This window comes from Camelus bactrianus, chromosome 15 (assembly GCF_048773025.1).
Source record: "Camelus bactrianus isolate YW-2024 breed Bactrian camel chromosome 15, ASM4877302v1, whole genome shotgun sequence".
In the NCBI taxonomy this organism is placed as follows: Eukaryota; Metazoa; Chordata; class Mammalia; order Artiodactyla; family Camelidae; genus Camelus; species Camelus bactrianus.
In genome coordinates, this window is record NC_133553.1 from 29893101 (window position 1) to 29917930 (window position 24830).

The window sequence follows — 24830 nt, forward strand, 5'->3', positions numbered from 1 at the left end:
AAAGAATGTTGGTGATCTCAGTGGGAGCTGTTCTAGGGGAAAGGTAGATTTTGGAGCTGTTAATGTATCTGACTAACCAATCTTACAGAGTATTCTGTGTGTTCTTACTAGATTTAATCACAGACTGACAGCTATTTAGTGTCTATCAAAAGCTCACTTAAAGTATCAGATATGAGAAGATAGTTTAATGAATATTTTAATTATGTATTCATCTAGTTTCTTGTATTAAGTCTTCAGAGAACAGAAGTATCAAGACCATGTCATCTCAGTCTCCTCCGACATGAAAAAGCTTGTACTGAGTTCTGATTTAATGATATGCCATCTGTCTGAATAGATCTGTCTATAAGGAACATCATTTGAATGATGTGCATGTTCTAAAATTATATTTGAAACTATAGTCCACTAGGTTCTTTGTTCTTTGTAGAAGTGCATAGAGTTCAGATAGAAATTTACATGTTTTATTCTTATCAAAAATGAAAACTTAACAACCTTAAAAACATAGACCCAAATTTGGCACGCAGTCTTTATAATTTGCTGATATTACCAACTTGATAGTATCTGTTTCAGCTGCCTATTGCAATGTTATAAATCATCCTGAAACTTAGTGGCTTAAAACCATTTTTATTTATTATTTTTAGAGTTCTGTGGGCCAGGAATTTGGTCAGGCCTTGACTAGATGATTCTTCTGCTCTGTGTGGCATCAAGTGGGTTCACTCATTCAGCTGGTAGCTGGACTGGGCTGGACAGTCTAAGAAGGCTTCACTCACATGTCTGGCACTTTGGCATGCCTCTACATGGCTTTTCCTCAGCATGGTAGTTTCAGGGTATTCGAATTTCTTACATGGCTTCTAGCTTCCAAGAGGGAGAAAGGGGAAGCTGCCAGTCCTTCTGGTCTTTGGAACTTCAGAATGTCATTTTTACCACATCCTGTTGGGCAAAGCAAGTCACAGAGTCAGCCAAGATTCAAGGAACTGAGATATAAGGTCCATTTCCTCATGGGTGGAATGAGAGAGAGGGAAGGAATTGATGGCAGCCATTTTTGGAGGATAGTATGTGTCCAAACCAACCAGCTACCACAGTATCTGGTTTTTAATTTTATTTACATAATTTTATTGTGATTAATCCTCTTGTATCTTAACTTGTAACCAATCAAGTCCTCTTAGAAATTAGACAGGTTATACATATTAAATAAAAATTATTGCCTTAATTTAGTAGAAAAAAATTAGGGATAATGGAAGGAGATCATGCTAAATCTCACTTTTGTCATTGTCATTCACAAAAATTTAAAGTATCTTTGATTACTTAGAGTTGAAAAATCTTAGTTTCTCTTGTCTGGAAGGTTTACTGTCAACACATGTCTATACATTTTTTTAAGTCCCGATAAACTTTGTGGAGCACAATTCTAGTGAAGGGTATCATAATTTAAAATCCAGATACTGTTTAACTCAGTAAGTAATTCTACTTCTTGAGTACACAGATTTTTTTTTTACTGTAGTCATTTTACAATGTTGTGTCAATTTCTGGTGTACGGCACAATAGTTCAGTCATACATACACATATATATATTCTCTTTTCATATTCTTTTTCAGTGTAGGTTACTACAAGATATTGAATATAGTTCCCTGTGCTATACAGTATAAACTTGTTTATCTATTTTATATATAGTAGTTAGTGTCTGTGAATTTTGAACGCCCAATTTATCCCTTCCCACTCCTTCCCTCTTTGGCAACCATAAGTTTGTTTTCTGTGTCATTTACAACATTGTCAGTAATAGAAAAATACTGGAAACAATATACGAGTCCATCAATGAGAAACTGGTTAAACAAACCATGGTGTATTCATATGATATAATATCATGAAATTATTTTTAAAAAGCATGAAGGAATTCTATAAGGAATGATATGAAGTAATTTCTAACATTCATTAAGTTAAAAAGAATCACGATGAGAAACTGTGTAACTTTTTTTGTTTTTTACCACAACTTTCATTAAAAATACATGTAAATGACTTTTTATGTAAAAAATACCAGTGAGTACACAGTCAACCAGGGAAGGGACCTCAATGACTGGGGGAGACTTTCTATTCACCATAGCTCCTTAGTACAGTTTACTTTTTGTACCAGGGACATGTATTAACTACTCTAAAAATTAACTTTAAAAGTGCTCTGATAGTTTTATTTCGTTTGTTGGTTATCCTCTTGTGTAAGGCAGAGTGTTGGCTATGCCGTTCTGACAGGAGAAGTCTAGCTTCAGGGAGCCTAACGGCCAGTAGGAAAGATCAAACACATGTACCATGTCAGCAGGCTGCTTGTTAGACTTGTCATTTTTGCGTTGTCCAAATACTTTGCCCATTATTTTTATTAGATTGTTTATTTTCTTATTATTGTATCAGAGAGTTCTTTAAATTCTGGAAGTAAGTTCTTTATCAGATATTTGTTTTGCAGATATTTTCTGCAAGTTTGTGGCTTGTCTTTACTTTTTCATAACACTTTTCAAGAGCAGAAGTTTAAATTTTTAAGTGCAGTATCTTATGGTTCATGCTTCTAGTGTCGTATCTAAGAACTCTACCTAACTCAGGGGTTGGCAAACTACAGCTGATTCAGCCCACTGCTTGTTTTTGTAAATAAAGTTTTATTGGAACATGGCTCTGCCTGTTTGATTCCATGTTGTCTATAGCTGCTTTTATGCTGCAGGACAGAGTTAAGTCTCAGCAGCAGAGACTGTATAACCCACAAAGCCTAAAATATTTAGTATCTAATCCCTTTACTGAAAAAGTTTTCCAACTTCTAGACTAACCTAGGTTCCCCCTCATTTTCTCTTCTGTCTTCCTCTAGAAATTTTACAGTTTCACATTTTAAAATATTTAGCTTTATTAATATTTATATAAGATGTGAGGTATGGGTTGAGGTTGTTTTCTTCCCTTTTTTCCCCCATATGGTTGTCATTTGTTCCAGCACTATTTGTTACAAAAACAATTCTTTTTCCATTGAATTACCCTGGTACTTTTATTGAAAGTCAATTGATCATTAATATGTAGGTCTATTTCTGGACTGTCTCTTCTGTTCCATTGATCTGTATGTTTAGCCTTATGTCAGAATTATAATATCTTGATTAACTATAGCTTTATAGAAAGTATTGAAATTAGGTAGTGAAAAATTTTCAGCATTGTTCTTTTTCAAAATTATTTTTGGTATTCTATATTCTGTTCATATCCATATAAATTTTAGAACCAGTTTGCCAGTTTTTACAAAAAAAAAAAAAGCCTGGTGGGATTGTAATTGGGGTTTATGTTAAATCTATAAACTAATTTGAGGAGAATTAATATCTAAATATTGATTGATCTAATCTTTGAAAACAGTATATCTCGATTTATTGAAATCTTTTATTTTCCACTTGGTGTTTTGTATTTTTAAGCACAGGGATCTTCCATTTATTTTGTTTTATTTACCCTAAATCTTTCTTTTTTGGTGCTAATATAATTGCTACTGCTTTGTTAATTTATTTCTAATTATTAATTGCTGCCATATAGAAATACAGTTTAACTTTGTATATTGACCTTGTATCCTGCAATTTTGCTAAATTTACTTATTAGTTTTAGTAATAAGATTCTTTGGGATTTTCTATATAGACAGTCCTATCACTTGTGAAAAAAGACATTGTTTTTCTCCATCTCTAGGCTTTTATTTCATTTTCTTGCATTATTATACTGACAATACAGTGAATTGTTGAATAAGAGTAGTGAGGGAAAATGTTCTTGCCTTGTTCCTGATCTTGGAAAACATTTAGTCTTTCATGATTATGTATGATACTAGCTATAGATTTGTTGTAAATTCATGTCTCAGGCTGAGAATGTTACTTTCTGTTCTTAGTTTTCTGAGGGTTTTGAATCATGAATATTTGTAGGTTTTTTCCTAAATTTTTTTTTGCATCTTTGAACATGATCACTTATAGTTTTGTCTTTTGACATGGTGAATAACATTGATGGATTTATTTTCATAAATTGAACTAATATTGCATTCCTGGGACAAATGCTATTTGGTCATGATATATATTTCTTTTTATATATTGCTAGATTTATTTTTCTAGTATTTGGTTAAGATATTTTGTGTCTATGTTCATAAAAGGATATTGGTCTGTATTTTTATTTTTCTTAAAGCTTTTTTGTCTGACTTTTGTATTAAAGTAATGCTATTCTCATAAAGCGAATTGAGAAATATTTCCTCTTCATTTATTTCTGGAAAATTCATGTAACATTGGTATAATTTCTTCCTTAAGATGTTGGGGGAATTTACCAAGGAAGCCATTTGTTTTGGAACTTTCTTTGTGTGAAAGTTTTAAACTATGAATTAAATTTTCTTAATGTCTTAAGAGCTATTGTTAACTAATTTTCTTGAGTGAACTTGGTAGTTTGTCTTAAGACTTTTAAGGAATTGGTACATTTTATCAAAGTTGTAGAATTTATTGCCATGAAGTTGTTATTAATATTTTCTTATTATCCTTTTAATATCTCTATGATTTCTAGTAATGTCCTGTTTTCATTCCTGATATAGGTATTTGTGGCTTCTTTCTATCTCTCTGGCTGGAAGTTTATTCAGTGTTATTGAAATTTTCAAAGAATTAGATTTCAGTTTCATAAATTTTCTCTGTTTTTTTTTTGTTTTGTTTCATTTCTCCCTTCTAATTGCTTTGTGTTTAATTTGTTCTTCTTTTTCTACTTAAGGTGGAGGCTTAGATTATTGATGCAAGACTTCTTATTTTCTAATATAAGCATTTTATGTTTTATACTATTAGTTTCTAAGAACTGCTTTAGTGGTATCCCTTAAATTTTGATATGTTCTGTTTTACTTTTCATTCAATTAAAAATATTTTGTAAGTTCTCTTTTGACCTTTGGAGTATTTAGAAATGTGTTGATTTCTAACCTTTGGTAATTCTTAATCTATCTTTCAGTTATTGATTCTAACAGTTCTGTTCTTGTCACAGAAGATGCATTATTTAATTTTGATTTTTTAAAATATTTTGAGGTTTGTTTTATGGCCCATATATGATCTTTCTTGGTGAATGTTCCATGTACCCTTGAAAATAATGTATTTTCTATTCTCATTGTGTATAATGTTCTATAAATGTCCTACGTCTAATTTTTGTTGTGAGAATCCGGTTGAGGTTGTAGAAGAACTTGCAATTGAGTGTACTCTCTTGTGTCTGGGGTCCTCAGCCATTCTCAGCTGACACAGTAGGCCACATTGGTCTTCAAAAATTTGTTAAAATCTTAACTGATTTTTTTTGATATGTACTTGAATGTGGGCCACTTCTGATGACCTGCCAATGGTAAAACAGTTTGTGTGTGCTGTCATCCTTGGAGGAATTTGTCTTTCTTTGGAATTGAATATACTTGGCTGCCTTGTAACTTCAATTCTTTATTATGCCCAAGAGAAGTTTCGATTTTATAGGTCTGGCTTTTTCTCACTGGAGTAGGAACAACATTCTTTTGTGGCTTTCTGCATTCTAAGTGGAAGTGGAAGTTCTTGGCAAGGTGTGCTGTTTCAAACGGCTGCTTATTCTGATCCCTCTTGAATGTTTTCTTTTGCTTTCATTTGCCTCTTGAACACTTCATCATTTAGGATTGAATCCAAGGGGCCACATTCTCCATGAAGCTTTTACTGATCCCACTAAGTAGAATGGAACATCTCTTGACTTGTAAAATTGTCTTGACTCTTGTACAACTGTATTTCATTTTTGCAGCCCATTGAAACCCTCGATGAGAGGGGCAGCTTTCAGAATTTGAGGCCTCTCAACCTGGGAACTATCCTTCTACTTTCAAAGTTTATGACTATTAAGGTTGATAGATTTTAGATAGGATCATAGAGTAAACTTGAGATAAAAGATAAAAAATGCACAAGAGAACTTACATTTACTAATAGAGTAAAAATAAAATAAAAATGAAATCACACCACATAGGTTCGTGTGCTGCTTGGTTTGTACAGTTGTTGCTCTTGAATTAAATTATTTTCATAAATAAAACATATTTGTAGAATCTAATTTCTTAAAATTATGGGCTTGGTTTCACAAGCTAGTATATATTCACACAATGAAATATCATGGAGTTCTAAAAAACAATGATGAAGCATATCCTAACATGAAAAGTCAGCAGGATATATTGAGTGAAAAAGAAAATAAGGTGCAAAACTGAACATTTTGTGTAAGAAGGCTGAAGGAATAAGACTATATTTGCAGTTAAGTGTATTTACATAATCACTGGAAGGATATACAAGAAACTAATAAAAGTGGTGACCTGTAGTAAGCAAGGACAGTGTGAGCTGCATGTGGATGATATAGAAATGAGACTTCTCAAATATATTGTGTTCCTTTTTACATCATTTTGATTTTTTGATTCATGTGAATATATATATTTTGAAAATTAAAAATAATAAATACAATTATGTGAATCTTAAAAGATAACAGGAAGATTTGAAAAATACTTCAGAGCTGATAAAAAATGTTAGCCTATGAAGTAACTATTTTGTGGGATACCTTTATTTTGCATAAATCAGATTTACAAATGAAAAGGTAAATACAAAGCATAGAAAATTTGCAAAGAACAAGATTTTATGAATCTGGCTTCGGACGAATAAATATATGAAAAGGCTGGTTTTCTGGCACGATTAGAAAGATTTTGGGTCTAGACCTACTATGCAGGATCCTGCAAAGCAGGAAGAAAGGAACATTGTGTAGGCAGCAACTGTAACAGAAATAAACAGCACTCATAGTGCACTGGGCAACCATTTCTTACTCGTGAAACTACTAGACATACCCTTGGAAACTGATAAAATCTATCTAACTGTTGTCAGGAGGAATAGGAGATGAGAATACCAAAGAATATTCTCATCACAAATTAAAACATATAGAGAAACAATAATTACATTACTTAAACAGATTATAGTCTGGAAATCAATCTTATTGTAGACAAGTGAAATATATAAGAAAAAATGTATAAATCAGGGGTTGGTGAGAATCATTTAATGTTGTTAGGAAAACTGTTTGGAATACAGTTCAGTTTAGAGTAAAATCTCTTTCCATACATCATTTGGAATTAAGTATTCAAAGAGCCCACAGAAAAGTACAAATCAGAGTGTTTATCTGTTATCATTGAAAGGGGAGAAATTCCTAAGCAAAGAAATAAAAAAAGAAATGAAAAATGCAATGATGGACAAATCTGGCTACCTGAAAATAGAAACTTCTGTACTAAAAGCTGGCAATAGACTGAGAAAATGCTAAAAGTAAATGAAAGAAATAGTAGTTTCACAATATAAACAACCTACACAAATGGTTAAGGAAAGCCTAAACTCCTCTCCCATCCTACCCATTAGGGCTGGAAGAGGGAGAGGTACACATTTGGAAAGACCGGCAGTGTGAGTTATGGGGGCAAGATCTGATTGATGATTTGGATAGCATTCTGTGTCTAAATTTTGTTTTGGTTTTTTGTTTGTTTTTTTTTTTTTGTTTTGTTTGTTTGTTTTGGGAGGATAATTAGGTTTATTTTATTTGTTTGTTTTAACAGAGGTACTGGGGATTGAACCCGGGACCTTGTTCATGTTAATCATGTGCTCTGGCAGTGAGCTACACCCTCCCGCACTGTCTAACTAAATTTGAGGACCTTAATATGGCAGGATCAGGTCACATGGTTGTGTATTTTTTATCTAGCAGGTGCTTAAATTGACCCAGGATTAGGAATTTGAGTGGTGAAGTGGAAGGAAGAAAGGAACATACTAGGTGGACTGATAGCTTGAGTGACTACCAAGATTTTGAGATGGGTGATAACATGACAGTTGGAGAGATGAGTGTAGGTAGAGTGCATCTATGGGATTGAGTCTGGGCCCTGATTGGAAAAGAAAGTGGGAGATTGAATGACAAAGACAAGAAGAGGGTGAGACAGTCAGATGGCATGACCCTGAGGGAGGAAATGGGATTGCTTGTGAATTAGGATCTGGAAATGTTACTGTGGAGAAAGTTAATCCCTGTGGCCTTAGTCTTCACTCTAGAGAATTTTTTTCAGGAGCTACATTTTGCCCAGTGTTTGAAAGTAGTGTGGCTGAGGAGTAGATAAGGCTGAGGATGTAGAGGTGGTTTATTTTACTGTGTGTAAAAGGGGTTTCCAGAGATCCCTGTGGATTAGGTTGGAAGGAAGAGCAGCAGTTGGGGAACACATGGAGTGGATAAGAAAGTATAGAGAACACTGTGGGCCTGAAAACAGGAGAGAAGGTAGTCACAATGGTTTGTGTTTTGAATAGAGCCCAAGGGTGACAGGGGTAGGAGCCCCAAGTGGAAGTAACTAGCAAGACTCCTGAATTGGCAGGTATGATTGTCTCTGGAGCCTGATCCACTATGTCTTTGTGATCTATAGGGAATATTGTTAGGCTTTAAATAACGAAAGCCAGTAGGTCTCAGGTTTCCTAGGCATTCTCTGATGTCTGCATAGTCCCAGTGTTTTGAGTTAGCTTTAAGGTAGAAAGGGGAGATACAGCACTACTATTAATTTAGTAAAATCCAATTTGTCACATCTCTCTGCCAATGACCCAAGAATGAATGGTAGCCATCATACTGGGTGCTTCTTTATTATAGAGGTATCTTCTGCTTGGAATCCTGTTTCCTCCTACTGTTCCATTTTACCTGAAACTAAGTACTGAGGCCACTGTTGCTAGGGTGACTGCAGCAACTCTGATAGCTTTTACATTTTTAAATACAATTTTTGAAGGTTACTTTCCATTTACAGTTATTTCAATGTTGGTTTTATTCCCTGTGTTGTACAGTACATCCTTGAGCCTATCTTACACCCAGTAGATAGGTTTGTACCTCCCTCTCCACTACCCTTATATTGCTCCCCCCACCCCCACTGGTAACCACTAGTTTGTTCTCTGTATCTGTGAGTCTGCTTCTAGTTTGTTGTACTTACTAGTTTGTTGTATTTTTTAGATTCCACATATAAGTGATATCATAGAGTATTTGCCTTTCTCTGTCTGACTTATTTCACTTAGCATAATGCCCTCCAAGTCCACCTGCATTGCTGCAGATGGCAGAATTTCCCTCTTGCCTTCTTGAATTACCAACGCAAAGCCCAATTTGCTGCATACCTCTTTTGGGGATATGAACCTTTTTAAAGCTAGTAACTAATGACCTCTTGTCAACTTTGTTTATTTATTTAAACTTTAATTTTTAATTTCAATTTTAAAAATCTGTTGTAGGGACAAGAATAGGAATTAGAATTTCCTGAACAAATAAAGCATTGGTATAAGAATCTGTATGCTTACAGGGAAACAATGATGTGTCGCAATATCTAAAATTTTTAATGTTTTCAGTAGAACAAATGTCTCTTTTTTCTCCTATTTTAGATCTATCCATACTAATGGAATGTAACTGGAACTGACTCTGATGATAAAATCAAGGACCATCAGGCAAGATCATGCAGTAGGAATTTTTGCTTCCAAATGAAGACACCGACATTTAGAATTTCTACTTATTCTAAGGTATTTGAGCTACAGTTTTACTTTAATTTGACTCCTTGGCAGTCATTTTATAATATTGTTTTCTATCTATATAGATTTCATAAGTTTAAAAGTTTTTATGTTGGAATGGTTAGCTTTTAGGGAAGAGTTCATATCCCCCACCACCCCCATCACCACCTATTTCCTCCCCCAAACCTGAGAAGAAATTCAGAGTTTTAAGGGGAGGTAATTTTTATAATTAGGAAAGCATGTCAGTTATAAGAATTACATACTGAGTGCAGGTTAAGATGCAGCATAGAAGAATGGGAATAAATAAATAAATGTCAATTTAATAATTATTTTATTTATGTCTTGACCTTCTGAGATGAGCAATTGAATTTAGCACTCTAACACAGTGTGCTTACATGATACAAGAGATCTTAGTGATTGTCCTTTAGTTTGATTTGGAAACCTCTTTCCTGTTCTCCTAAACTTGTTAATGGCTTTCTGTTCACCAAGAAGTGTCACTTATATTCCCTAAGACTGTCCCTGTAGGACCTTTGGGATCTGATAGGTTAGTTTATTTGGACTAGATAAGCCAGATATGTAATTAAAGAGTCAAGTGGCACTTCGAAATCATGGGACAGATCTCCCTTTTAAAGACTGTATAAGACAATTGAAAGCAACAGTTGAAAGCAATAAAAGGAAACATGGTATCAACTGAAAACAAACATAATGCTCTCCATTTTTCTAAAATTCATATAAATTCCAAACAGGGTATAGTTAGCTAGGTGTTTATTTAAAAACAAAATATTTCCTTTTAATTATATTTTTCCAAATAGGCGGGAAGTATGGAAAGATCACTGTTTTAGGGGACAGAGTTGGTTGGTTCTCTCTATACATTATCGAGGTTTGTAAATTAATCTAGCTAGGATATAGATAAAATGAAACTCTAAGAAAAATGTATCACTTACTACTAGGATTATTACTTTCATTTTGTTCTCACGTTTACTCTGGGGCTCGGGAGAATACTCTCATCTGAAAACCATTTAAAAGCAATTATAAAATGAGCACATAAAATCGTAGTTTAGTATTCCTGTCTAAGTAATATAGTTAAGTTCTATATTCAGATATCAACTGAAGAAGTTGAGTTGAGAGAATAGGAAGTTCTGATCAATTGAATTTGCTGACTAATTGGTTGTGGTTGTTAACTAGCTATGGTTCTACTTGTGAAAGTGTCCTATAGCCAAATTAGGTTGCTTAAATTCTTACATTAGGGATTTCTAATTCATCAGTTTCTTATATCTCCCATTTGCAAGCTATCACAGTGTGATAGTCCCTATTATTTGTCACTTTCCTTTCAAACATGAAGAAAAGTAAAAATTACACAAACTTGTGCTTGGAAGTTTTATATAATACATTTTGACAATATTTTCTCTTACAGTTTTTTGAAGAGGATTTTTAGATTTTGAGATTGTGGGATTTTGTGGGTTTTTTGGGGAGGGGGTAATAAAACAAAATAAAGTCAATACTAAGGCCCTAGAACAGTTGTAAGGTTATGTTTTGGATTATAGTTTACATTAAATTAAAATGGTACCTTCTAACAATGTTTTGTTTGGACTCAAGAAAACATTTGAAAATAAATTTCAGCAAGATCTATTGAGGGAACAGGTATTACTCTGTGATACGATGGAAAGAGCACAAGCTTGGCTCTACTATTTTCATGCTACCCAGAGGAATTGACTAATATTTCTGTCTTAGTTTTCCTTTTCTAGAATAGTTAATTTTTAAACTTGTGATGAAAAATGAAATAATGTGTACAAAATTACATAAGATAATTCTTTTCAATGTGAGATTGGTGCACATTCTTGCCAACAACAGAGAAGACCACACTACTGAAGTATCATTTGCAGTTATCCTCAGCAAAAAACAGGTCAACTCACATTACTACTGAGAAGCTTGTCAAACCAGTTTCAACATTAATGACAAATATTATGCTTGGAGAGAAAGTAAAATGAGCTTTTGGCAAAAATCCCTTATCAAAGGCATACCATCTGGAAAAGCAATTACTGTCATGTGCATGCTAGCAGAATTTCTGTTTTTCAGTTGGATGAAAGCACTGATGTGCTGAGGACATACCAGCACTTCATATGGAAGTGATACTGATTATCACTGAGAAATCCACACTAACAGAGAGGTTTTTGTTGTTACTTTGTTTTGTTCGTAGTGATGGTGGGTGGTGTTTTTTTTTAAGCCATTGTTACCTGGAAAAATTGCTGTTACCTGTTACCTGGTTCCTCTGATCAAAGCCTAACAACTTTAATTGTAGGAAAGGATATCAATTTATATCCTTTTTTTTTTTTCAGGGAGAAGAATTGGCATTCAGTAATGTGATTTCTCTTTGTGATTTAATGTTGAAAAAAACAGTAGAAATTGTGGATGTAAGCAGTTTTCAGGATTTTGTGAAGAAATGGTCAGCAGGTATAGAGTCCTGCTTTTCCACAGTGATGTGTGCAGGCTGTGTAGTGTGACAGGGCTTTACATGTCTGTTAATTTGTTTTTCAGTAAAATAAGATAAATAGTTCTTTACCGCTGATAATCCCATTTCTGTGATTTCAAGGGTGCTTAAACTTACATTTACTTTTTCAAATCATCAGATTACAGAACTCCATATTCATAGTATCATGAGTTTTAATGTATAAGGATTTTTTAAAAGTCTAAATTATGGTACAAAATAATTCTTCTCTAATAATTTGACCATTTCCCCACATTGGATTTTATTAATTTATCAAAGGAAAAACAATGAATTTTTATTGTACATGTTTAAAAACCACAGCTAAGTTTTGAAATAGAACGTGAAGAAATACTTTCCAGAGCCCTGATGCTAGCAGAGACTAGATTAGGAATCTTTTTGCTCTTATTTAATTGAAGCATTTAACATCCAATTTTGAGTGGATTTTTTTTTTTTTGGTGGGGGCATTCAATAGAATGCTGAAAGTAGACTTGAGAAGGAAATATTTCTATAAATTCTAGGTCCATGTTCAATCATAATATCCAGAATGTATAACACAGTTGATTTATAATTAGAATTAGACGTTTTTAATTTAGTGGAGATAAAGAATAAGAAAGAAACTCATTGAATTCAATCCATATCTGGAGCCTTGAACATCTTGCAAGGAAGTTATCAAACACTAATGGGGTGTGGCAAAACAACAGAGGTGCTTAATTGAATGGGCTCTGTCTGGCCAAAGGTGAGATGCTTTGAGCATTAGTAGTATACTTGTAATATAAGCAGTCACATCAAATATATTTAAACCCATGAGTTCATAATGATACTTTAAAAAACTCATTAGTTTTCTTTGGAGTATGCTAAGGAACCAACTGTACCTGAAGGTAACCAAATAGTGGAAGAGAGAAAGTTTCTTTTCTCAGGAGTATTCTAATTATTAGTATTCTAGTTACAGTTAAGGGGTGATAAATAGAACATCACCATAACATAGTGAATTCCTGGACCCTAAGCAAAGATCATCAGTGGCTGCTAACAGCACAGAAGAAAGAAAGGCAACTAGACATTAGGTTTCTCTTAATGAAAATTCACAATACTATCTATGAAGTATCCTTGCCCCCCAAATTGAACTTGAACCTGAATCTGATCAAGCCTCTAGCTCTAACTACCAGTTTACAGGAAACACAGAAGACAGGGAAACAAATGAAATGATACCATGGGGATGCAGTTAGCAGAATCGAGGCTATGAAGGAGTCCTTGGGACACACAAGTTTTTTGTTTTGGTTTGTTTTGTTTTGAATGAATAAATTGTAAGGGACAAAAAAAAACAGAAATGAGGGAGGAAAACTGAAATTAATAGCAATGTTTGGACTTTATTTCGGTCCAGATTTTAATAAATAAATTTTATAAAATCAGGGAAGTTTGAAGACTGGCTATTTGATATTAAGAAATTGCTATTAATTTTTAGGTGTGATAGATAACAGCAGGTAGTTATATTGAAAAAGTCATTATCTTGTAGAGATACATATAGAAATTTTGATGGATGTGCAGATATGTCTGAGATCTGCTTCATTATTGTCTGGAGTAGAGGGGAGGCTGTGAGTATGGATGAAACAAGATTGGCCATGAGTTGGTCATTGTTTAAGCTAGGCACTTGGGGTGTTGGAAGGTGGTGGTGGTGGTGTAATTCTTGTTTTTTTTTTTTTAATTGAAGTTTAGTTGATTATACTATTATATAAGTTACAATACAGTAATTCACAGTTTTAAAAGATTATACTCTGTTTATAATTGTCATAAAAATATTGCTGTATTCCCCATGTTGTATAATATATCCTTATAGCTTATTTTGTACCTAATAGTGTGTACCTTATTTAATACCTATTAAGTGTTTTATACCTAACAGCCTTTTAATCCCCTACCTCTGTCTTGTCCCTGCCTTCCCTCTTCCTACTAGTAACCACTAGTTTTTTCTCTATATCTGTGACTCTGCTTCTTTGTTATATTCACACATTTGTTGTATTTTTTATATTCCATATATAAGTGATAATCATACAGTATCTTCTTTGACTTATTTCGCTTAGCATAATGCCCTCCAAGTCCACCCATGTTGCTACAAATGGCAAAATTTCATTATTTCATGCTTTTTTATGGCTGAGTAGTATTCTGTTGCATATTTTACCACATCTTCTTTATCCACTCAACTGTTGGTGGACACTTAGATTGCTTCCATATCTTGGCAATTGTAAATAGTGCTGCTATGAACATTAGGGTGCATGTATCTTTTCGAATCAGTATTTTGTTTTTTTCAGGTATATATACCCAGGAGTGGACTTACTGGATCATATGTTAGTTCTGTTTCTAGTTTTTTGAGAAACCTCCATACTCTTTTCCTAATTCTTGATATTATTCTCTAAGCTTTTTTGAAAATTTCCGTAAGAGGTCCATGAATTTGCATTTTTCTCTTTGTTGGCTTATAAGAATATAATTGAATTCTGTATTTAGCATCCTGCTGAATGTTTATTTCTAATAATTTCTTGAGTCTTTTGGGTTTTCTATATAGAAAATCATATCGTCTATCAAGAACAGTGTTACTATATAGTGCTTACTGTTTACCAGGCTCTATTCCAAGCACTTACACATATTAACCCATTAGATCCTTATAAGAGCGCCAGTGAAGCAGATGTTAAATTGCCTGAAGTTGCCTGGCTGGTGTGTGTAGGGCTGGGATTTGAATCCAGGCCCTGCAGCCTGTGCTTCTCTAGGTTTTATGTCTCTCCTTATAACTTTTTATTTTTAATCTCTCCACTCTAATCCTTATACCTTTTATTTCTTTTGTCTTAGTGTGCTGGCTAGAAGTTAAACTTTTAAATACCAGTTTGTAATTTTGATTTTGAAGTTGTCTTAATATTTAGGGAATCCAGAGTCCAGTCAAGTTTACTTCTTTATAAAGACGAGGTACTCACTAAAAGACTAAGAATTAAGTCAGTATGCAGCCAGAAACCAAAGAATAAAGCGCATTGTTAACAGCTTCTCGTTTTTTTCCCGAATTATATTTACCCTCCATCTGTAAGCAGCCTATTCATGGTTCATTTTACTTTCAATTACTTGTTCATTTTTTTTGCTCTTGTTTGCTGAATTTCTTTGTGACTCTTCGATAAAATTACTTTCTTCCCCAACCCCCACACCTGTTATATAATTACAACTCATTGACTTTACATAGGCTGCATGAGATAAAATTAGGCAAAGCACTTAAACACACTGTTTAACACATAGTATGTATCTAGTAAATATTTGGTTTAAGAGAAAGATACTTCACAATTTTGTTTAAAAATCATTCTTACTTCTTTAATTTTTTAAATGGGGAGAGGCAGATATGGCTTAATTACTTTAAGAAGTCCTAGGCTTGGGGCAGGTGGGAAAACCTGTTGATAATGTGTTATGGTGGTTTAATGAATAATCTCTGTGTTCTCTGTAAGGCATTTATAATAGTCTCTGTCTGAGTTTGGGAAAGATTACTGAGAGAGTTGGATGCCAAAAGAATACTTCTCTATTAGGGGGTGGGAACAATTTAGGCGAAAATGTGACTTGCCCCAACTCCATGGATCTTTAAAAATTGCTCTTTGGCCAGTGGCAAAGTACATTATGATAAAGTAAGCATGCTAAGTTTGATGAAAGGAGGCATATAGGCTCCAGTAAGAAGGAAAATTTTTGGTTTTTCCCTCAGGAGAAAGAGATGGGTCATAATTATGGACAGTCTTTTCCTGAAGGTTATGGAAGGTGACCATCTGAAGACTTGGCATAGCAAGTTAAAAGTGCTATTTTTCTGTCCTTCACCATCTTCCTCCCTGCAGCCCAGATGCTTATTATTTTGTATAGCAATAAACTAAAACCAGCTTTTAACATATCTTTAATGGTGGTTTTAAAATTATATTAAACTATTTGGAAGCTAAAGGTTGTAGAGGCATAAGAATTTCTTTCATTTTCCAAATGACAGTTATAATTATTGAAGGGTATAGCTATTGAAATTGAATAACCAATTACTTGACTGTGTTAAAGAAGAAGAGTTTGCTTTGTTGGGCTAAAGTTTATTCATAAGAAGTAAAAGATTTTTTGACGAATAAAATAAATGTGTGTGACAGAAACTCACTCTCCTATCTGATCATGAAAGCTTTGAGTGGAAAGATGAAATATTTTCCAAACTACACCTGGATGCTATGGAAACCAAAAGGTGATATGCAAGATAAAGCGTAGTTGAGAGGCACTCAGTTTAACATCTGTTATCAGTTAGTTGGTAAAGGCATTAGCATGTTTATTGTTCTGAAGATGATCTTAAATGTGGGGGCATAGATAATGTCAGTTATAGTATGGATTCATTGAATTTAAAAGAAAGCTGCTATGAAGAAAACAAAAATAATAATAGTAATAGCTAATATTTAATATTTACTATGCATCAGATACTGTGATAGACACATTTTTTTTTTCAGATACTATCCCAGTAACCCTGAGAAGTGTTAACTACTATTACATCTATTTTATGTATAAGGAAACTGAATCTTAATAAGGTGTACTTTGAAATTAACTCACAGCAGAGCCAGGATTCCTCCATCTCTATCTTGGGGTGAAACCAAAAGCTTGAGTTCAGAAACTTATTTTTAATCAGAATCAAAAAGGGAAGCAGATTCTGGTTTAAACAAGTTGCAAAAGCATAGATTTGGGAGAACCATGGATTTAGGGATTTTGCTAGTTCAGTATAATTTTATGATATAGAGCTTGTGAATGTTATTGTAGTCACAAGTATATATTAGTTGGATTATAGTGTCTCGTATAAGAAAAGTCATAGTTCTAACATGCTAGTCAAACCACATTTCACTATTTTAGAGAGGAAGGAGGCATGCTTTGATTGGTTTTGAAAATGGTGTTTGATATGGAGTGACATTCAAGTACTTTATCACTTTAACTTGTTCAATTAAAAATGAACATGGAAATGAATTTTAATAGCTATTAATATTTTCAAGAATTTGTGCACATTCCTTGAAATTAAAAATTCCTTACATTATTAAGAAACATTCTGCCTATTACAAGTCTAGCAATGTAAACATAAAATTAGGTGCAAAATTGAGAATTTTTGTCCTTACTCTTAATGTCATATGATGCAATTAATATTAGTAAAAATGGAAAGCATGAAGAATTATAGTGTAAGACCTGCATTGCTTGTAATGTGATTTATTTAGTTACATATAAGGCTTTCATTTATATTTAGGATTAATTATCGTTTTTCAGTTGACTGTGCAACATGAAAAAAAAGTTTAGGCTAAGCCACAAAGGAAAACTTCAGTAAGTTCCAGAAAAGCTGAAGCTACACGTGTCCAATCTCTCACTGCAACAGCAGTTTAAAATGTACTACCCCAACCACTTGGAAAAATCAAACAAAATATTCTTTAAAAATATTGACTCAAACAAGAAATCAAATGTACAATAACTGATTATCTAGCAAGCTGAAATGAGACTCAGGCAAAGACTGATACTGAGCTTAGAAAATTGATATTTAAAAAAGGAATAAATATACTCAACCTCTGAATTTAGTTTAACAAACAAATAAAAACAGCAAAATAAGTGCCTAGGACGAAGGGAGGATTTAAGTAAGATAAAAGCAGAAACAGGTGAATTGAACAGAAACTATAGGATTTAAAAATCTAAGAGCTATTTCTTAAGGTTAAAAAACAAAGTAAATATCTGACTGATCTTATCAAGGAAAAGATAGAAAACCAAAGTAAGAAAGAATAAAGGAGACAAAAATAGAAAAGAGAGGCCTCTCACTCCCTTGTCTTCTGAGATGGCCCAGACTCTGTCTACAGATGTGTATCTACTTTTACTTTAACCCCCACCCCCTTCCCACCTCTTGGCCTCTCTGGCTTTTGAGATGGCCTACACTTGGTCTATGGAGAATGCGTCTCTCTGAAAAAATCTACTTTTACTCAACAACAACAAAAACAAAATTGAAAAGAGATTTTTAGAATTCTAAGAGAGCTCTGTTTGGTAACCCTTCACCAGTTTATTTAAAATCTCTAAAATGAATTGTGAAATACTCAAACTGCTTTAAGAAGACGAAAATCTGGGTAAACAAAAACTATGGATGAAAGTTCAAGGAATTTTCTCAAAAAATTGTTTCTGGGGCCAGATCATTTTGCCAGTGAGTTTTTTTTCTAGCTTTCAAGGAACATATAATTCCTATGGTGAGAAACTGTTCTAGAGATTATAAAAAGATGGAAATATGCCTAGTTAATATTATGAAATCAGTATGAGTATCTTACTTCATGGGAGTGAGATTCTTTTGGGGGGATTACTTTTTTAGTTTCTACTGTAAGCACAGATTTTTCTTGAAATTGAGACAATTGAGAGAAAAAAAGCCAGAAATTAAAACCTTAGACAAAGACGTCTTTTCATCTATTAATACATTTACTGGTGTTCCTAGTACTCTTCATTCTTTTGAGTAGATCTACATTTGGATCTGATACTCATGTAGATCCAGATTTTGGATATAATACTCTTTTCTTTCTCTTTAAAGAACACTTCTTTAAAACAGGTGCACATCTTGTAATGGATTTTTCTCAACCTTTGTCTAAAAACATTTCCACATTCATTTGGAAATATATTTTAACTGGGTGTAGAATTTTAGGCTGGCAATTTTTTTTTCTTCTGGTACTTGGCAATGTCACTCCATTGACTTCTCATTTGTATGGTTTCTGATGAGAAGTGTATGTTTTTCTGTACATAATGAGTCTTTTTCCTCAACTCCATCAGCTTTTAACATTTTTTTCTTAATCATTGGTTTTCAACAATTTAATTATGATATTTCTAAGTGTGGTTTTCTTTGTTTATCCTTCTTTTATTTTGTTGAGCCTTTTGGATCTGTGGGTTTTATGGTTTGAGAGAATTTTGCCCAATATTTCTCCAAATATTTTTTCTATCATCTTCTTCCCTCTAGTTTTTGGATCCTGATTATTTGATATATTGCTACAAATTATTGCTGGTTTCTCCTTCCTTCCTTCCTTCCTTCCTTCCTTCCTTCCTTCCTTCCTTCCTTCCTCCCTCCCTCCCTCCCTCCCTCCCTCCCTTCCTTCCTTCCTTCCTTCTCTTTTTCTGTATTTTTTCCCTTTGTGCTTCATTTTGAATATTTTTTATTGCTCTGTTTTCAGATTAGTTGTCCAGTTTGCTATTAATCCTATCCAGTGTATTTTTCATTTCAGACATTGTGTTTTTCATTTATAAAAGTTCAATTTGGGCCTTAGAAAAATCTTACACTTCTCACTTCTGCCATCTCTTTCTCTGCCTTCTTGAGCATGTTGAGCATAGTTATAGAGCTCTTTTAACATCTTTGTCTGCCAAGTTCTGTATTTCTGTCGGTTCTGTGTCTGTTTTTATTGATCTGTTATTCTCTTGGGTAGAGGGCATATTTTCCTTTTAATTTATATGCTTTGTAAATTTTCATTGAATGTCAGACATTGTGAATTTTATGTAGTTTGGGATTGGATTTTGTAATGTTCCTTTAAATAATGTTGGTCTAAGTTTTGGCATACAGTTAAACATTTTGAAATCACTTTGATTTTTTTTTTTTTGAGGCTTGCTTTGTTTTAAGGAAGCTTTGGTACTGTGGGTCCAAAGCAGCCCTTTTCCCTAGAGCTAATTTAGAGTTGGTACCTTTTGATGACTTTACTTAATGGCTCATGTATTATGAGGTCTTTCTGTTCTACTTGGTGGGAATACAAATTATTCCTACCCTTGTATGAGTTTCAGTTTCAACTCTTTGGCCTATTTTTTTTTTTTTTGAAGTACAGTCAGTTATAATGTGTCCATTTTTGGTGTACAGCACAGTGTCCCAATCATGCATATACATACATATATTCATTTTCATATTCTTTTTCATTGAAGATTATTACAAGATATTGAACATAGTTCCCTGTGCTATACAGAAGAAACTTCTTGAAAAATCTATTTTTATATATAGTGGCTAACATTTGCAAATCTCAAACTCCCAGATTTATCCTTTCCCACACCTTTACATGGTAATCATAAGATTATTTACTATATCTGCAAGTATGTTTCTGTTTTATAGATGAGTTCATGGTGTCCTTTTTTTTCTTTTTTTCTTTTTTTTTAGACTCCACATATAGAGTGATATCATATGGTAATTTTTTTCTCTTTCTGGCTTACTTAGAATGATGATCTCTAGGTCCATCTATGTTGCTACAAATGGCATTATTTTATTCTTTTTATGGCTGAGTAATATTCCATCACATAAATATACGACAACTTTTTTATCCAGTCATTTGTCAGTGAACATATACGTTGTTTCCATGTCTTGGCTATTGTATATAGTGCTGCTATGAACATTGGGGTGCATGTATCTTTTTGCCTTAGAGTTCCCTCTGGATATATACCCAGGAGTGGGATTGCTGGATCATATGGTAAGCCTATTTTTAGTTTTTTGAGGAATCTCCATTCTATTTTCCATAATGGCTGCACCAAACTACATTCCCACCAGCAGTGTAGGAGGGTTCCCTTTTATCCACACCCTCTCTAGCATTTATTGTTCATGGACTTTTGAATGATTGGCCTATTTGTTTTTCATTGGTCCTTTCCCCAACCTTAGGTAGTTTCCTCTCACAGATGACAGTACCTGCCAAAGGCTTAAAGGGAGGCTCCTGCAGATTTCCAGAGCTCTGTGATGCAGGTCCCTTCTCTCTGGTGTGCTTTAACACACATTCTGGCTGACACAAATGTCAGTCTGTCTCCTCAACTCAGACAACTGAGAGTGCCAGGCTCTGTTGAACTCCTCCCTCTCTAAGCTTCATTCTGAAAACTGCTTCAGAGGTGTGAGGTGAGGCAATTGTAGGGCTTACCTCATTTTCTCTCCCTTTTCTCAGAGATCCCACTCCTACTTTGACGTTGTCCAATATTTGAAAGCTGTTGCTTAATCTGCTTTATCCACTTTCCTGGTTGTATAAGCTAGAAGGATTACTCAGATCTGTGTTTCTGCATCATGGCTGTTTGTGGAAATACTTGATTATCTTCTTCTTCTTTTCTGTGGGTTAAGATGTGGGCCTAAGTAAAAGAAGCTGAGAAACCATTTGGCATGTTCAAAGTGTTTCAGGTATTAGGCTTACCTGTAACTGAAGCAGAGGAGTCCCTAGTTGCCTGTGGTCCAAACACTTTGATAATAATAAACAGGCAGTTTGGTCTGGTGCATCCCTTCTCGCTTTCATTCTCTGGAATCTGTTGCAGTGATAGGGTGGTTGATCCAGGCTTATGGTATTCTGAATCTTGGTTAGGTACTACATAGTTTTAATAAGTTCTAATATTCTTTCAACTGAATTAAGACCTGTTTTTATTCACTTTTTCTTAGCTATTTCTATTTGCTGTTATTCACCTTTACTTTTACCAGGTTTTTTGGTTATGTTATTTGCTAGTTAGTTATTTAGCTCATTGTTATTTTTCACTGGGTTGTATTTACTTCATCATGTGTTTTTCTGCATCACAGTAACCTTTAGGATCTTGGAAGGGTTTGATCTTTATGCATTATATCTTTGGTTTTGTTCCTACTTCCCTGTTCTTGCTTTCCTTTACTCAGAAATTAATGAGCAGATAACTGAATAACAGTCTGTATCATAACTGAATTGTGATATCTACTATTGATTTAATGTATTTTCAAAAAAGAAGAAACACTATTTTAAAAGTCCTTAGAAATTAACTGACAGAAGCATACATTTATCCATACAATTTCTATACCATCCTCTTTGGATTCATAATAAAAGAATGAGTCTAATCCTTTTTCACATTCTGACATACTGATTTTCCTCACCTTTGCTTGCTTTTTTACACATTATGATTGTCAGTATAGTTTTGAGTCACATGAGAAATGTTTGGAATTTAACTGCTTTTCTTTTTTGGCTAAACTCATAGTTTCAGTTTTTCTGTAGATAAACTGTGAATTAAATAAATTCATTTCTGAGTCAGCTGGAAACTTTTGACAGATATCCAGCACTTGGGTGATAATACTTTGTGAAATGTAAATTGGTCACACCAGTGTCTCCCAGCTCTGATAATTCTGTGATCTATTTTGAGGGACTGGGCAATTTCTCTTGCCTTTAATTGCTCTTTCTTGTCTTGCAACAGTTTTTGCATCACAATAGCTTTTTATTTCAGTACTTTATCATCGTTCAGTCTTTCTCAAAACATTTTCAAGTAACAGACTTTCAAATTGAGCTTAAAATTCACTGTATGTGAGTTTACCAGTGCAGTTAACTCAACTGTGGTCATAGTTGGATAAACAGATACCTTCACTAGAAGGGTATTTCCCGTAGGTTAACACATGGGCAAGCTGTGACATACATCACAACTTTGTCTTTTGCTTGGCTACTGGTACGTTTTTTGAACATTAATTCTGATACTTCTCCTAGTTTCAGAAACCTAAAAATATTATTTTAAGAAAAATAGGCATCTTTAGAATTGAGAAAATATGGTTTAGGAATTTAGTATACAGTAAGCCGGCATAAAGTCTGTCAAGTAGTAGAATTATTTTATAAGTTTTGAAGTGATCAGGTAGTAGTTAGAAGAATTAGTGTTGAACCTATCCATATGCAAATGTATGGTTAACATTTTAAGAACTGAAAAAGCAGTGAAACGATGCAAAGAATAGTAGCCTAAGGTAAAAAGACTAATAAACCGACTAAAAAGTTAAGTAAATATGTATGAAGAAATCCAGCACAAAATTAAAAAGAGAAATAACAAAATGGAAAATATTCACAATTATGATCTTAAATACTATCTAAAATAACTGAGTATTTAAAAAATATTTACAACACTAAGATTCCACTAAGTACATTGATAAAGTCATGTCCATGAGGTCATAAGGGGACACAGAGAAAACAAACTTAAGGAAAAGAGTTCAACTTTCTGGGTAATTAAAATAATAGTGAAAAATCTTTTTGTACTTATTGAATAACTTTAATAAAGTGGTCCATAGGGAATCAAGTACTCAAGCGTTTCTTTTGGAATTGGTACAGCTCATTTGAAGTGTAATTTGGTAGTGTATATCTTAAAAGCCATAAAAATATCTATGGCCATTCATTTAATAGTCCTTCTCTTGGAATTAGCCCTAAATAAATAATTCAAGGAATAAAAAGGCTATATTAGAACTATATTCACAGTATTATTTATTTGGTAACAGTAGGAACTGAAAACAACCTAATTGGCCAAAAGTGGGAAATTTGATGTATTATGATAAATTAATACCCAAATATTTCATATCCATTACATATAAATGTAAGCACTCTGACAACAGGGACTGTATCTTTTTTGTTCTCTGCTCTGACACCAGTGCCTAGAATAGCTTGGCTTATTGTGGGTACTCAACAGTTGTTATTACTATTGAAATGAACAAATCAATGGAATAATGTTAAATTGAAATGTACACACAGAGAACTTATTCTCAGGTACCCTAATGAGTAAGGAAGATAGGGAACAAGTTGGTTGATGAGGAGTTTTTTGGAGAAGTTTGAAATGGAGTTTGAAAGTTCAGTAGGATATGGATTCTTCTGAGATCCTTGAATTGGAAAAGGTACTACAGTCAGTCTAAGGAAAGGCTTGACAATAGGAATTGCTGGAGGGTAAGGTCAATAAAAATGTTATGACATGACTTAAATGTGGCATTAAAAAAATGCAAACGAAATTATTTATAAAACAGAAACAGACTCACAGACCTAGAAAATAAACTTATGGTTACCAAAGGGGAAAGGAAGGAGGATAAATTAGGAGTAGAGGATTAACAGATGCACACTACTATATATAAAAGATAAACGACAGGGGTTTACTGTATAGCACAGGGAACTACACTCAATATCTTGTAATAACCTATAATAGAAAAGAATCTGAAAAAGAATATGTCTGTATATATATGCATAACTGAATTGCTTTGCTCTACACCTGAAACTTAACACAATATTGCAAATCAACTATACTTCAATAGAAGAAATTCAGCTGAGAGTGATAATTGTAAGTATGCTTATAGAGTGAATATTAGTTAAGACCAAGATGAAAATTATAAATCTTCGGTTTCAGTCAAATGGTTATTGGATTAAAGAATATTAATCCAGTATTGCATGTGAAGTGGGAGGACGGAGTTTGAAGAAAATGTGGAAATGTTGTAATTATATTGTTGACAACTGGTCAGGTGAAATTAGGGACATATGTGTTTTTAACTTTCTAAGAGCAGCTCCCTTTTATCTTTTCACACATTTTAGTTTTCATACAAGTTTTCAGGAGTATATTATATATAAATGTAATGAATTTCCTGTAATATATTATTGCTATAAGAAGATCTATTAGGGAAAACTCATGAAGTTGCCATTTTTTGAAGGCAAAATGTTAGACTGTTGGCAATTTCATGTGGTTGAACCTAGTATTTTTTTCCCAGATTGATTACATTTTGTCTATAAGTTCTTGATTTTTAATGAAGAGAAGGGTATATTTTATAGTTAATTTTCTAGGAGATATTTCTTGGTTCTGTTTCTGTACGAAAGTAAAAACAGATTCATTGATTTGCAAAGAGATAGCAAGAATATGAATTAATGTTCTTTTTTAAAAGTAAATTTTACCCACAGAGGTAATTCTTCTTTTAAAAATGCTAACAAGATCAGTAAAACTAAAATCTATCTTGAGCATTTCTGTAGTCCTGGTTCTTTCCCATTTTCTCTGGAGTTAAACGTTTGGTGTCTATCTTTTCAGATATTTTCAATCCATTTATATTTATGTATATACATACATATATCTACACATATACACTGATTTAT

The 24830-nt window shown here is 33.4% G+C and overlaps 1 protein-coding gene across 6 annotated transcripts in view; it reads left to right on the forward strand.

The window, feature by feature from the left end:
• NCOA1 (nuclear receptor coactivator 1) overlaps positions 1-24830 on the forward strand; it is a 212366-nt gene that overhangs the window by 39143 nt on the left and 148393 nt on the right. For all 6 annotated transcript variants that reach the window (XM_074341748.1, XM_074341750.1, XM_074341749.1 and 3 more), the window contains exon 2: positions 9384-9518. The gene's annotated coding sequence lies outside the window, so the exon portion shown is untranslated. The remainder of the gene's footprint in view (positions 1-9383; positions 9519-24830) is intronic.